This window comes from Eretmochelys imbricata, chromosome 1 (assembly GCF_965152235.1).
Source record: "Eretmochelys imbricata isolate rEreImb1 chromosome 1, rEreImb1.hap1, whole genome shotgun sequence".
In the NCBI taxonomy this organism is placed as follows: Eukaryota; Metazoa; Chordata; order Testudines; family Cheloniidae; genus Eretmochelys; species Eretmochelys imbricata.
In genome coordinates, this window is record NC_135572.1 from 56,719,577 (window position 1) to 56,734,679 (window position 15,103).

Here is a 15,103-nt window from a genome sequence, read left to right on the forward strand (position 1 = left end):
GTAGTAAGAAATACAGTAAGCAGGTATAAATACAGAGTTCATGAAAAGATGGGAGTTGCCTTACCAAGTGGGGGGGTCAGTGCTAACAAGACACTTCAATTAAAGTGGAAGTGGGCTATTCTCAACAGTAGAATACCAAGGGAGGAAAAAAGAAAAGGAGTACTTGTGGCACCTTAGAGACTAACCAATTTATTTGAGCATAAGCTTTCGTGAGCTACAGCTCACTTCATCGGATGCATACTATGGGAGGAAAAATCACTTTTGTAGTGTTAATCAGGGTGGCCCATTTCAAACAGTTGACAAGAAGGTGTGAGTAACAGTAGGGGGAAATTAGTAAGGGGAAATTAGTTTTTGTAGTGACCCATCCAATGATGTGATCTGGATGAAAGCTAGAGGCATGTAGGTAATGTAGGCATGTAGGTAAGTATAGCGGTCAATAGGTTCCCAGTATAGGGTGCTGTTTATGTGATTATCGCTTATTTGCACTGTAGTGTTCAGGAAGTGGATCTTTTGTGTGGACTGGTCCAGGCTGAAGTTGATGGTGGGGTGGAAATTGTTGAAATCCTAGTGGAATTCCTCAAGGGCCTCTTTCCCATGGGTCCAGATGATGAAGATGTCATCAATGTAGTGCAAGTAGAGGAGGGGCATTAGGGGACGAGAGCTGAGGAAGCGTTTTTCTAAGTCAGCCATAAAATTGTTGGCATACTGTGGGGCCATGTGGGGTCAAAGTCATTACCTTCAGCCTCCAACTAAAACCTCTCCAGCGCATCATCAAGGATCTACAACCTAGCCTTGGCTGCTGGTGGGTTCTGAGTACCTGCTAATTTTTCTCCATGGGTGCTCCAGCCGTGGAGCATCCATGGAGTGGGCATCTATGTGTGGGAGACCACAGCTCAAGTCCCTGAACTGAATCAGCCAGCACAGACTTGGTCCTCAGGCTCCTACCCACTAGGTTATAGAATCTATCTTTGTTTCTGGCTCAATTCATATTTATACAAAGTGAAACAGCTTCAACAGGAATGACTGGCAGTGTCTGAAGCCAGTATTCTAGCCTTCTAGTTGGATTGTGTTAAGCAAGTGGCTGGAGGTAACCTTGGGGCTCATAGTTGAACTCACAGTTTTTGTGTCTGGCCACTTGGAGCTTCACAGCAGCAGTGGGGCTAACCCTCAGATGTAGAGCAGGGTGAGAATTTCTTGATGAAAGGCTTTTTCAAAGGAAAATGCTGATTTGTGGAAACCGAAATTGTTCATGGGAAAAGAAAGGTTGTGACAAATTTCCAGCTTCAACAAAAAATTTAAAAAATATTGTCAAAATTATCAAAAGATCCTCCTCCACTTTCTAAACACATTTTCAAAACACAGAAGTTGTAGTTTTTTGAAGTTGATACAACTTTGTTTTGAAATTTAAGCTACTTTATAGTAAAAAAAAAAATTGTTTACATTCAATTTCCTGTTTTACAATGAAGCCCATCATAGAGGTGTCTAAACTCCAGAATCCTTTGCTTCTCTGGCTGGCCTGAAATCTGTTCCAGACATAATCAAGGGATCTTCAGAAGGCTGATAAATGCCTTACCATAGGATTAACCTTTATAGTAGGCTCTTCTTATACAAAGAATCTCTTGGAAACGTCTGATCAGGTTATGATCTAATAAGGCTATCCTTAATGCCTATCGGACCTGCAACAACACTCATTGGGAGTCTTTCTGTCATGTTCATTGACTTCACTGGGTTTTGAATCAGATTCATGAAAGAGGAACCATTTTATCTTCTACTGAAATGCAGCTACCTCTGGGGTGGAAGGTGATAGTTGTGCAGCGTTAACATGAGCTGCTGAAAAACTGTTGAGGACAGGTATTTAAGAAAGCATCCTATATTCAAAGTGGGGTTGGGTAGGCAGATTGTAGCTTCTTACATTGGCATCTGGTCAGGAAACTGGGACTAGGATTTTTGAGCACCAGAGTGGCAGGGCTGAATTAATGCAGGAGCTTTAGGGGCTGCAGCCCAAGGCCTCAGGCTAAGGGGGGACCTTGCAGGCTTGCTGCGGCCCGCTACTTCTTTTCATCCAGCCCATGGCAAGTCTCTGTGCTGCGGGCCAAACACCAGTCCCCGAGCCTTGGCGCCCCCCACCCCGGGGCTGGCTCGCCGATGTGCCCCTGCAGTCCCTAGGCGAGGAGAGTTCAGGGAATCTCTGCGCGCTGCCTGCAGCACCGGCTCCGCAGCTCCCCTTGGTCAGATACCCTGTGGCACTTGTGGGCACAGGCAGCGTGGACCGCGCAGAGCAGCCTGGCCCCTCTGCCTAGGGCCGGACATGCTGGCCACCTTGGGGAGCAGAGCAGCGTGGAGCCAGGGGAGGCAGGGATCCTGCCTTAGCCCTGTTGTGCCATCGACCAGGAGCCACCCAAGGTAAGTGCCTCCCGGCTGAAGCCTACACCCCGCACTCCCACCTGCACCTCAATCCCCTGTACCAGCCCTGAGCCCCCTCCTGCACCCAAACTCCCACCCAGAGCCCACACCCCAAACCTCCTGCTGCACCACAACCCCCTGTCCCATTCCTGGCCCCACCCCAGAGCCCACCCACCCAGCTGGAGCTGCACCCCGTTCCGCACCCCAATTCCCTGCCACAGCCTGGAGCCCACTCCAAACCCACAGGGGCCCCACAAAATCTAATAGCCCTGGGCCCACAGGAGAGTTAATCCGGCCCTGCAGAGTGGTCAGCAGCATTGTTTTCCATCTCTTCCAAAAAGCTGCATGTCCAGCAGCACCCTGCTGGGACATTAATTCCAAACTGACTCAAACAGAAGTGCTTCCTATTAAAACATCCACAGTACTCCAACAGCACATTGCTTTCTTTAGAGGTCACTTATCGAAGCACCAACCAATCCTGATACTGCTAATCTTGTGAAATATTACAACACCACACTATTCTATGAATGCAGATAACCTGTAATGGCTTTTCCAGTGCTAAATATATGCACTCCTCTCTGGGGTTGTTCATTAATAAAGATAATCTGTGTGCATCTGCTACTAACTCACCCTGTCTCGCCCATGCTCTCTTTATATAACTCTGCCTGTTTCTACCCTGTATTACTGCAAATTGCTGATAGTTCGTTAGAAGAGAGAGTTGGGGAGGAGGTGGGAAAGGAGGCAAGATAAAGCATGTGCTCAGAGAAGGAAGAAGGTTAATTTGGTGTTATGGATTGGGAGCCAATACTGGATAAATAAACGTCCCTGAGGAGAGTGTGCTTGTAAGTATTGCTTTATTATTCCACCTGAAAGTGAATTACGACCAGCATTATCTTACTAGCAGCAGAAAAATGTGCAGATTCATAGATTTTAAGGTCAGAAAGGACCATTATGTCCATCTAGTCTGACCTCCTGTATAACACATGCCCTAGAATGTCACCAAGTGGTTCCTCCATCAAACCCATAACATGTGACTGAGCCAGAGCACATTTCTTGGAAAGGCATCCATATGCATTAGAGCCAGATGGCTAACAGGAAATCTTTTTTCTGTAATGATGTGGAGTTAAGGGACACGGAGAAGAGGAAAACCTCTAATTGGGCTGAGACTAAAGTTAGAGCAGAGAGGCCAGGATAATCAGAGCTCGGGCCCAAGAGTGGCAAGCAGACAACCTACTGTTTTCTATTCCTGGCTTTCTGACCACGAGCAAGTCTCTTCACCTCTGTGTGCCTCTGTTTTCCCAACTATAAAAGAGAGATAATCAAGGTTTCATTTATTATCCCCATTTTACAGGGTGGGAGAGTGAGACACACTTGAGGCCTGTCTACGCTACAGGACTGTAGTGCATTTGTAAGCTGCTGACCCCCACATGTTGTTCAGATCCTACAGATAAAACAGCTCCTAAGCATGTGTTTGTTCTGTGCTTATCCCCTATATAACACCAGGGTTGGATGGCCTCTTCCTGCTGTGCTGTAGGGAGCAGGTACTTGGTACTAGGGGTCTGAAGAGGCTCTTAAGAACAAATTTTTTAAAATCATTTTTATTAGTAAACTGGAAGAAAATATAAAATCACTGCTGATAAAATTTGTGTGTGACAAAATACTGGCCAAGTAGTAAATAATGATGAGGACTGGGCAGTCATACAGAGCAATCTGGATCACTAGGTAAGCTGGCCCCATTCAAACAAAATAGGTTTTAACAGAGCCAAATGCAATGTCTTATACCTAGCAACAAAGCATGCCACACCTACAAAAGGGGGAACTGTATCCAGGAAAGCAGTGACTCTGAAAAAGATTTAGGGGCCATACTGGGCAAGCCGCTCAACATGAGCTCCCAGTGCGATGCTGTGGTGAGCAGGTGAAAGCCATCATTAGACATATGAGCAGAGTAGTGAGTAGCATAAGGAGGTGACGCAACATCAGTGAGACTGAGACTGGAATACTGCAGCCAGTTTTGGTGTCCCCATTTTAAAAAGATGTTGAAAAATTGGAGATGGTGCAGCAAAGAACCATAAAATATTTTGAGGGCTGGAGAAAAAAGCCTTCTGAGCTATTGAAAGATCTCAATCTACAAAAAAGAAGGTCGAGACGTGGCTTCATTGAACTGTCTAAGTGCCTTCATGGAGAGAAAATGTTGGGTATTAAAGGGCTCTTTAATCTTGCAGAGAAAGGCCTAACAAGGCCCAGTGGCTGTAAGGTGAAACCAGACAAATATTCATATTTCATGTTTTGCCAGAAGCAGGGAATGGGCAACAGGGGATGGGTCACTTGATGGTTACCTGGTCTGTTCCTTCCCTCTGAAGCACCTGGCATTGGCCACTGTTGGAAGACAGGATACTGGGTTAGATGGATCTTTGGTCTGACCCAGTATGGGTGTTCTTATGTTCTTATATTCTTATATTAGAAATAAGGTACAAATATTTAACAGCAAGGATGATACACCATTGGAACAAACTACCAAAGAAAGTGGTGGATTCTCCATCTCCTGATGTCTTCTAATGAAGACTAGATGCCTTTCTGGTACATGCTTTGTTCAAAACCTAGCTATTTTGTGATATACAGGGAGGGCTGGGATATGCAGGAAGTCAGATTAGATGCTCTAATGTTCCCTCCTGGCCATACAGTCTACTAATTTATGAAAAACTGAGTGTGGCATGGGGAGCAGCCTCTGATGCTTTACTGTGTAGCCAGATTGATCTCCAGACTCAATAGTAATTGAGGGGAGTGATCCAGGGGAAGTAACTCAAACATTCAAAGAGGCTGGCCAGGAGCAGGACACCAGCCTTGCTGGGGAGGGCTGGGTGTGGCAGTGACATCACAAAGGCCTTTTGCAGGACCTCAGCCTATTGGACAAAGGTGGTGCGGAGGCGGTGACCTCACAGAGAGACCCTGACATTAGCCAGGCAGGACTGAGGTGCAGGACAGGGGCAACCTCAGAGACTCCTGTGGCTTTGCTGCAGCAAATCTCCTTCTCAAGGTCTCTCTTGAGGACTGAGAGAGAATTAGGATTCATGTACTAGAGCGTGAGGAGGGACCTCTTCAGAGTTTTCTCCTTTCCTACTACTCATTTTGTAGTCCCTGTTCAGAAGGTAAGAGCTTCAGAGAGATTTGGAATCTGTTCAGTCTGATCTACCTGGTGCCGGCTGAATTCTAGGCATAGAAATTACTGTGTTAAAGTGGCAGAATCTGATTTCCTGCCAAGGACTTTGTCCCTTAGAATCATTAGGGACCTAGGGGTTTATCCCCTTAGGTTTCCCTTTTCCTTTTTCCCTCCCTCTTTCTCTTCTTTTCTTGCTTCTTTTTTCCCTTTTCCCTGCTTCCCTCCCTCCATCAAGGAGGTGTGTGTGGGGGAGGGGGTTTGCTCTCATTGTGGGAGGTCCTGACAAAGAGGTGGGGCTGTACTAATGCTCTGAGAGTGATACCCTCTGGTGGTGACTTGGGCCATCCTTTTGGGGCATCCGATGACACCCCTTAGCCTTCCAGCTCTCAGAGTCTCAATGCTGATTGGCTGAGCAGGGGGCTATTGACATGGAGGACTCAGGTCCTTTTGTTCTCTTTTATAACCAAGCAAATAAGTCATAATAACCAATCATGTATTTGATTAATCTTGCTGCTTCTCTCCAATAATTGTCTCTGAGCAGTTCATGATTCTCTCTAATGTTCTACTTCTTCTAAAATACTTGCTGAATAACGACTATGAACAATTGTTGGTCTGTAGCTCATTTGAGAGCACTTTATTCTGATCAGTTGGTGTATCCAAAGGGGCTGGCAAGGGGCAGGACATCAGCCTTGCAGGGGAGCGGTGGGTGTGGCAGTGACCAAAGGCCTTTTGCAGGACCTCAGCCTATTGGACAAAGGTGGTGGGGAGCAGTGACCTCATAGAGAGACCCTGACATCAGCCAGGCAGGGCAGGGGCAACCTCAGAGACTCCTATGGCTTTGCTGCAGCAAGTCTCCTTCTCAAGGTCTCTCTTGAGGACTGAGAGAGAATTAGGATTCATGTATATGAGCTTGAGGAGGAACCTCTTCGGAGTTTTCTCCTTTCCTACTACTCCTTTTGCTAGAAAACAAACATCCCTTTTCAGAAGGTTAAGCCTCAGAAGTTTGGAACCTGTTCAGTCTGATCCACCTGGTGCTGGCTGAATTCTAGGCATAAGAATCACTAGGTTAAGGTGGCAGAAATTGATTTTGTACCTAGGACTTTGTCCCGTAGAATCACTGGGGACATGGGGGTTTATCCCCTTAGGTTTCCCTTTTCTTGTTTCCCTCCCTCCTTTCCCTTCTTCTCTTTCTTCTTTTTTTCCCTTTTCTATGCTTCCCTCCCTCCACCAAGGGGGGGGGGAAGAGGGGTAGGGTGGCGCATTTGCTCTCATTGTGGGAGGCCCTGACAAACCGGTGGGGCTGGACTAGTGCTCTGACAGTGATCCCCTCAAGTGGTGACCTGGGACATCCTCTGGGACATCTACTGAGACCCTTCAGCCTCCCACCTCTCAGAGTCTGAATGCTGATTGGCCAAGGAGGCAGCTATTGACAGGGAGGAGAAGATTCCCCAGTTTCCCTAAATGACCAGTGAATCTCCCTTCCTTTGCAGTCTCTGCACAAGGTCTTGGCAGACCTCCTGGATGCCATGCTGGAGAACCTGCTGGTAGTGTCCCCAGACACAACCTGCAATACATCTTGGAGGTGAGCACAATAAGGAGGGTCAGGAGACAATTTTACCTTAGTGCTGGGGAGTACTGGCAAGGGGAGACTGGAAGTTCCATTTTCCTCCTAGCCTGCACCCCAGTGGTCCATCTTTGGTCAGGCAGTCTGTGCAATGCTATGTTGGGTGCTTCCTTCTTCAGGGACAGGGGAAGGAATTGGAACTTCAAGCAAAGGCTCTGTCTAGTTCCATTGATCAGTAACCACAGGGCCCCTGGCTGGCTTGGGGAGTGAAAGCCTCAACCTCCCCCGCACACACAGTGAGATCCAAGAGATGGTCTTCACAGAAGAGTCACAGGCTCCTTCCGAGAGAACCAGGGGGGGCCCAGGGAATCAGCCCTCCTCTCCTACAGGCAGTGAGATTTGGGGGAGGAGGGTTTGTCCTCAAAGTCACCCCCTTCATATGTCCAAGGACTTTAGAGCCAGAGAGGGGCAAGGGGGTCTATCTCCATCCTGATGAGCTGTTCATGAATCAGGACTACAGAGAGTATGGGACCAGCCCCAACACCAAAAGTTTTCCCAATCTAGAGAGACAAAGACAAGTTGTGACCTGCAAGATAAACGCATCATCCTGGGTGCAACAATCCCCTTCTAAAGCTCTATGATCAATTAATCAGATATTCTGCCCTGAGCACAATGTCTCAGCCCCATGGGGATGGGGAGGGACTCATTTGCACAGCATGTCCACCTGCCCCTGTCCATTTGCACAGCATGATCCTACCTCCTTCGTCCACAGCATGTCAACTTCTTCATCAGGTCCAGAGTGTCCTAGGAGAGAACCATTGCCATAAGGAACAGCACAGCCCCACTCTGATTCACCATCACCCTCCGAGAATTTAATGTGAGTGACCTCTGACACAAGCTTCCTGACTCCAGGCATAGGTGAGCTGGCTCTGATATGCTACATGATTGTTAGCCGACGGCCAAGGATGTTTGGTGAGGTGCCAGCTATGCCCGTTTATACCATCCGTGACTTTAACCGCTAGGACGCACTGTCCCTTCGCGGCGGGCAGCCTGGGCTAGGCTGACGGATGCCCCAAGGTCCTAACCACCCGTGACTTTAACTGCTAGAGCTCAGAGCTCCTTCGCAGTGGGCAGTCAATACTGACTGACAGGTGCCCCAATGGCAGCACTAAGAGCCTCTCCACACCCGTGACTTTAACTGCTAGAGCTCAGAGCTCCTTCGCAGTGGGCAGCCAGGATTGACTGACAGGTGCCCCAAGAGTTTGCCCCGTGGAGGCGGCACAACTCAACGCTAGGCTCTTAGTACTCTCACCTAATGGCCAGGCTTTAGAGCCAAAATGGCTGAGGTTCTTTAATTGTGTTGGCTGCTTTACAGTAAACCAGAGAAAACAAGTCAGGCTTATGCATAAATGGTTACCAAAATTTATTAAGCTAGATTCTAATCATATGGTTACAAAATTGCTAGTGCCTACTTATTTAAATGTAGAGATGTTACACACACAAACAAGTTACAAAACTGAAGCCACAATCCCAAAGGAAGAAAACAAAGTATAGAGCTCTATTTCAAAATATGTGTACACTAAAGATAGGAGATCAGGTGTGGGTGCTTCTTACCCTCCTTGCATCTCTCGATTCCAGCGTGCCAAGCCAGGATCGGTCACTCAATTCCGCGGAAAGACGAATAAGGGACAAGGCTTAGGGACCCTCTTAGCTGCAGAAGCCTTGGGAGGCTGTCACTTATCTGACCAGCAGATAGATAGTGAAAAGCACTCAAAAATCATGGTGCTGTAGGTCCCCTACTTATACCTCTGTACTCCTTTATTCTCTTTCTCCTTTCTTATGCCAAATTGAGGCTGGTCTGTCTGGGTGACGCCAGCTTTCGCAAGAGTAGTTTACACTTGCAAGGGAGAGAAACAATAAGTGTCGACTACTGGACATTTCTTTTATCAGGGTAAATATTTTCCCACCTAGGATGTTGGTGTGTGTGCATCACGCTATTTAGTAGGGGCTAAGAGCCACGTCTGTCACAGGGCCTCTGCCTGCTGTGAGCTTAATCGTTGTATCTGCTCCCAGAGGCACATTGTAGCAGCACACCTGTGCTTTCACAGCTTCAAAGGCTGTGCTGGAATATATGTTAAGTGCCCTGTTCTGGCTTCCTCCTGTGTTTCCAGCAATGCTGGTCTGAGGGGGGGGGGGGGCGGGGGCTGGCTGTCTGGCTACAATGATCTGCTGCCACAAGGGCTGTGGGTTGGGAGTGTTCCCCTTGGGAAGGCAGAATCAGAGCAGGGAATGAGATTGAACTTGACTTAAGCTTTCTTCTCCTGGTTCAGTGGTGACCCTGGGCCTTTAAGGGCACTATGCTCCAGCCCCTGCTCCAGCCAGGTTCATGCCTAGCCTTGGGCCCCTTCTTGTCATCCTGGAGCAGCTGGGGGTGCAAATCATCATGGAGGGCCCTGCCCACATCCCTTTGCTCCAGGATCCCTTGGGGGCAGAAGGAACTAAGGGGCTAGCTCTAGCTCCTCTCCCACAGTGTCTCCTGCAGAGGGACTTGGGGGAGAGACTGCTGGCCCAGGGGAGACTGGGAGCTGATGGTAAAATGCTGATGGAGCCCCCTCTCATTCCCTTCCATTAGAACTCAACACAGTCCCCCAAAATAGAGAACCTTGTAACTCAGCTGGGTTTGTACATCAGTGACCCAGCCAAGGACATCAGCCGGCAGGCCCCGGAGGGTATTTACCAGGTCTGGGAACTCCTGCTACACCAGAGAGATAAATAAACCCATCTGGAAATGGGACTCAATAGAAGAGTGACATTGACAGAGAAACTGGGCAATGGAACCCCTGAAGAAATGAGCCTCCCTCCCATCTGAGACTGACCCCTTTGGGTAATGGAACCCCTGCTGAAACCCACCAAATCCTCTGAGATTGACCCCAGCTGGATGATGAATCTGTCTCTCTCTTTCTCCCCCTAACCCAGTTTAGGATCAACCCCCCTCCCCAGGCACCCAGGATACTCCACCCACTGAAGGGAGCCCTGCTATTCTGTTGGGCCAGGGATGCAGCGAGGACTCCTCCCACTGTGTAGCCACCAATGGAAATGGAGGAATACAGGCACCGAAACCAGAAAGAGAAATCTGAGAAAGAAAATCTGCCAACGAACATCTGTCATAGGAAGACTGGGGGAATGGAGACAGGAGCTCACCCTACCATGGGGTGGGGAGCGTTCGGCACTGGCGGTCACTAGAGAGAAAGACAAGAGTCCATCCCAGGGTTGCAGTTGCCATTAATCCCCCTTGGTTCCTGGGGGCATCCAAGTCTCTGACAGGTTCTTGTTCTCTTGAGACAGGAGGACATCACAGCCAAGGTGATACACCAGCTCCACACCATCTGATCCTTTCACCAGGTGGCCAAGGCTTTGCAGGGGCTACAACTTTTAGGATGCCTCCGATGGTGTGTATAACCCCACACTATACCAGGAGGGGCCAGAGAGCAGTGCTGGGCTGCTGTGATCCTGCCCCATCGCACCTGCAGAACCTGCTCAAGCTGGAGGAAATGTTTAAAATGGAGCCTGTCATGGGGTGTATGTACCCCCACGCTAGCCCAGTGACCAAAGGGTTAATACAGGCATGGCCAGCCACTACGGTTGGCAGGCTAACAGCAGGTGGAAGGACAAAAGGGCTGAGAAGCAGATGAGTGAGCAGGCAGGAGAAAGGAACTCCGGTCAGCAGACTGCTGCCCAGGGACAACACCCCAGAAAGGGGTGAACAGGCCAACAGACTGAAGAGCCTACAGAGGCCTGAGGGAAGATAGGAAAGAGCTCACCCTGACTCTCCTTGTCTAGCTTGAGTGTCCTGAGCTGGAACCCGGTGGAGAGAGCAGGCCTGGGTTCCCCTACCAACTCCCCTAATGGACCAGAGAACGGAGAGGCTGTCCAGATTACTGGACACCAGGAGTGGACTGACAGCCCCACTGAGCTGAATAAGCCGGAGCCATGCCTCTCCCCCTCTCCCATTTGGCTAGGGGAGGAACATTTGCACTGATGCACCACCTCACAGAGCTATACAACTCAGAAGGGGAGAGACAGTGGAGAACAAGAGACTTATTTGGGGAAATCCTGAATAAGGGTGCAGAAGGAGTCCAAGCTGCAGAAGAGATTCTGCTAGCAGTAGCTACCCCAGGCCTGAGAGGAGGGGCTAGCCTTTCCCTAAGACTGCAAAACCCTTTGATCTAACTTCTCGAGGATCATGGGTGAGGCATTTGACCATATGCCCAGTGGAGAGGGAGGGGCCAGGCTCCTGTACTAACCACCCATTTCATGGAATGGATATAGACCCCTTTTCCTTCCCATGGAGGGGAGAAGAGGGTGGAGAGAGACATTATAAGCCCTGAGCCAAAGGTGTATCACTCACAGGCATCCAGAGGTGTGTTGAAGACCCTTTCTTTTATGAGGATGTTGGACTATATACATTTTGCTGGACTTTGTTAACCCAGAACTCAATTGGTGAACCAGCCAGGAGGCCAAGGCCACAGATCCCCCATCACTGAGCCTGGTTGATCCCACACCTACTATTATCCCCATTTGAGCTACCATATGGGAGGTAGCCCCACAGGATCCTAGATCTGCTCCACAAGACATGGGAGGAACCAGATCCAGGAACAACCAACATGGTACAATACGTGTCCTGTCTGAGAGAAAACTTGGAGACACTGTGGGCTTTCTTGAGAGAGAACCTGCTGTAATCTCAGTAGAACCAGGAATGGACCTACAATAATGGGGCCAGGCCGTGAAAATTTAAGCTCAGTGGTAGGGTTTGTTGTTGCTGCCAACCTTGAAGTCAAAACTGCTGGCTAAGTGGCAAGTGTGATAGGTTCCTCCCAGGGTGCCACCTGGAACTGGGGCCCCGTGACCCACCAGCCTGGGCTCCCTTTACACTATACTGCTGTGACCTGCACTTTACACTATACTGCCAAGCCCTCTCCCAGGCTCGAGGGTGATCCTGTAGAGTCATAGCAGCCATGAGTCAGAGGCTGTTTGTATCTTCTTCAGGAAGGTTCCCTGGTTGAAGATAAGCTCCTTCTAAGGCCTATTGTTTTCTCCTAATGGTTCATTAACCTGAATGGGCTGTTCCCAGCCAGCCATGTAGACAAAGATTTTTGCCTAGTGGGCATTCCCCAGGTGTAAACACAGTTGTAATACAGATATATAGTCAATATTCCTAACTTCAAATACAAAAATTATACATGCATACAAATAAGATAATCATATTCAGTAAATCATAATCTTTTCAATGCCACCTCACATGACTTATCTTGCATAAAATATATTATAATTATGCCATAATCATATAATAAGAATATCACTATGAAGAATATGGGGTGCAGTGTCATAGCAAGGATCATTCAAGGTCATAAAAAGGGCAAGAGCAGTTGATTATGAAATCCACCACACAGGGAAGAGAAAAGAGACAAAAAGTGTACCATCTGAACCTACTGAAGGCTTGGAAGGATCAAGAGGGCCTCCTCATAATTCTTTTTCCACCAGAACCTGAGCTCAACCCACAAGCACCCTTAATCCATGATTCTGGCCTGAACAGAAACAGCAAATACAACAACCTCCCCTTGGTGTTCTTAGCATTGCCAGAACAAACCCACCTAGCCTACAATCAAGTGGATACCAACCTGGGGGAAAAGGTTCCTGAGAATCTACAACCTATTCGGCAGAAGTTATGGGAAATGGTCCGCCAGAAACTTTTGGCTGTGTTGGACCTCAGAGTCATTAGGGAATCCCCTAGTGCAGCCTTTCTCAAACCTGGGGTCTGAACTGCAAAGGGTGTTGCAAGCCTAGTGTAGGGAGTTTGCAAGAAGAGTCACCACGGGTCTGGGTTTTTCCAGACATGACCTCTTTTTTGTTCCTCCGATCTCCCTCCAGGCAGATCTTGGAAATATGAAAAAATGTCTGATTTTTCCTTGCCTTCCAAGCTGGGCAGCAGGAGAGTGGCGGCTGCTGGCCGGGTGCCCCGCTTGGACGGCAGTCTGACCACCAACAGCAGTGTAGAAGGAAGGGTGGCATTGTATGGTATTGCCACCCTTTCTTCTGCGCCAGTGCTGGTGATAGCTTTACCTTCCAAGCTGGGTGGCCGGAGAGCAGCAGTCCCTGGCAGATCACCCAGCTCAGAAGTCAGCACGACCACTAGCAACAGCGCAGAAGGAGGGGAGGCATGGTATGGTATTGCCACTCTTCCTTCTGCCCCACTGCTGGAGGAGGTACTACCTTCCAAGCCTGGCAACAGAGAGCAGCTGTCGCTCTCCAGTGGCCCATCTGTGAAGGCAAGGAAAAATCATGGATCGACAAAAGTTTTACTGACAAAAAGAGCTACCGCCGCTTGTTGGGGCTAGTTTTATTTTGCTGGCAGGAGAGCTCTCTCCTGCAGGCAAAGAACACACAGGAACATCTACCTGTGCCACTGTAAGGTATGCAGTGTAGACATAGCCTTAGTGGACTGCATTTGATAAAGGGATGCCCGCAGACTTCTTTCCAAAAGCCCTGTTCAACGTGTGAATGCTTCACTGTCTGTTTATTCTCTTTGAGTTTGAATGAAGGTAAAATTACTGTTAAAATCAGTTTAAATCAGCCTTTGTCATAACAAATAGAGATACAGAAATGCCCAATTATCTGTGAAAATAAACTGTCTGTGGATAATAGCAAATGCCCCCTTAATGGGATTGAGAATCTATCTTCTGAGCATAAACTCTGTGTGTGTGCTTTTTTAATGTATTTGCCCTATGTCTAATGCCTCATGGTCTATCTATACTGCTGTTTATACTTGTGCTGGAGGGTAGAGGGGGCTCTACACGTAAAAGAGGCATGGAGCGTAGAATACTCTTAACCAAGCAAATCTATGTTCAGATCCTCATTAGTCTCCTAAAGCTGGGTGACATTTTTCAGCCAAAACTGTTTTTCAATGAAAAACCTAGATTCTGCAATTCTGAAATGTTTTCTGAATTTGTCAGTTTAGCTGAATTGTTTTGGGTAAAAAGAAACTCTGAATTTAAACATTATGATATTTTAGTTAGCAATTATGTTTTTGTTTCAAAATGTACTTAAATTTTATTTTTTGAATCAAAAATATGTAAAATGGTCAAACTTGAAAGGAAACATTTTGATTTTGTAGTAAGAAGGTTTTTCATTCAACCGGCAGTGAAATTTTTTCAACTCTTCAATATGCCAGAAATTTTGAAAAAAAATTGAGTTTGAAAATTACAGATGCAGACATAAATATAGTGATACCTGAAGAGAAGGGAGGTAACTCAGTATATTTATGTCTGCATCTGTAATTTTCACTCCACGCATTTGAAGAAGTGGGGTTTTTACCCACGAAAGCTTATGCTCAAATAAATCTGTTAGTCTTTAAGGTGCCACCAGACTCCTTGTTGTGTTTGTGTACATAGATGCCCATTCATTTAAATTAAGTAGCTTGTTGCTTTTCTTTAAATAGTTTTGCCACTGAAGTGTGTGGCTTGTTTTCGGCTTGGTGATTGGCAGTGGGCGGTGCCTCCAAAATGGGGTTGGCTCGGTTTGGGCTTGCTGTGGAAAGGCAAAAAGAAAAGGAGTACTTGTGGCACCTTAGAGACTAACAAATTTATTTGAGCATAAGCTTTCGTGAGCTATAGCTCACTTCATTGGATGCATTCAGTGGAAAATACAGTGGGGAGATTTATATACACAGAGAACATGAAACAATGGGTGTTACCATACACACTGTACCAAGAGGGATCAAGTAAGGTGAGCTATTACCAGCAGGAGAGAAAAAAAACCTTTCGTAGTGATAATCAAGGTGGGCCATTTCCAGCAGTTGACAAGAACATGCGAGGAACAGTGGAGGGGGAGGGCGCGGAATAAACATGGGGAAATAGTTTTACTTTGTGTAATGACCCATCCACTCCCAGTCTTTATTCAAGCCTAAGTTAATTGTATCCAGT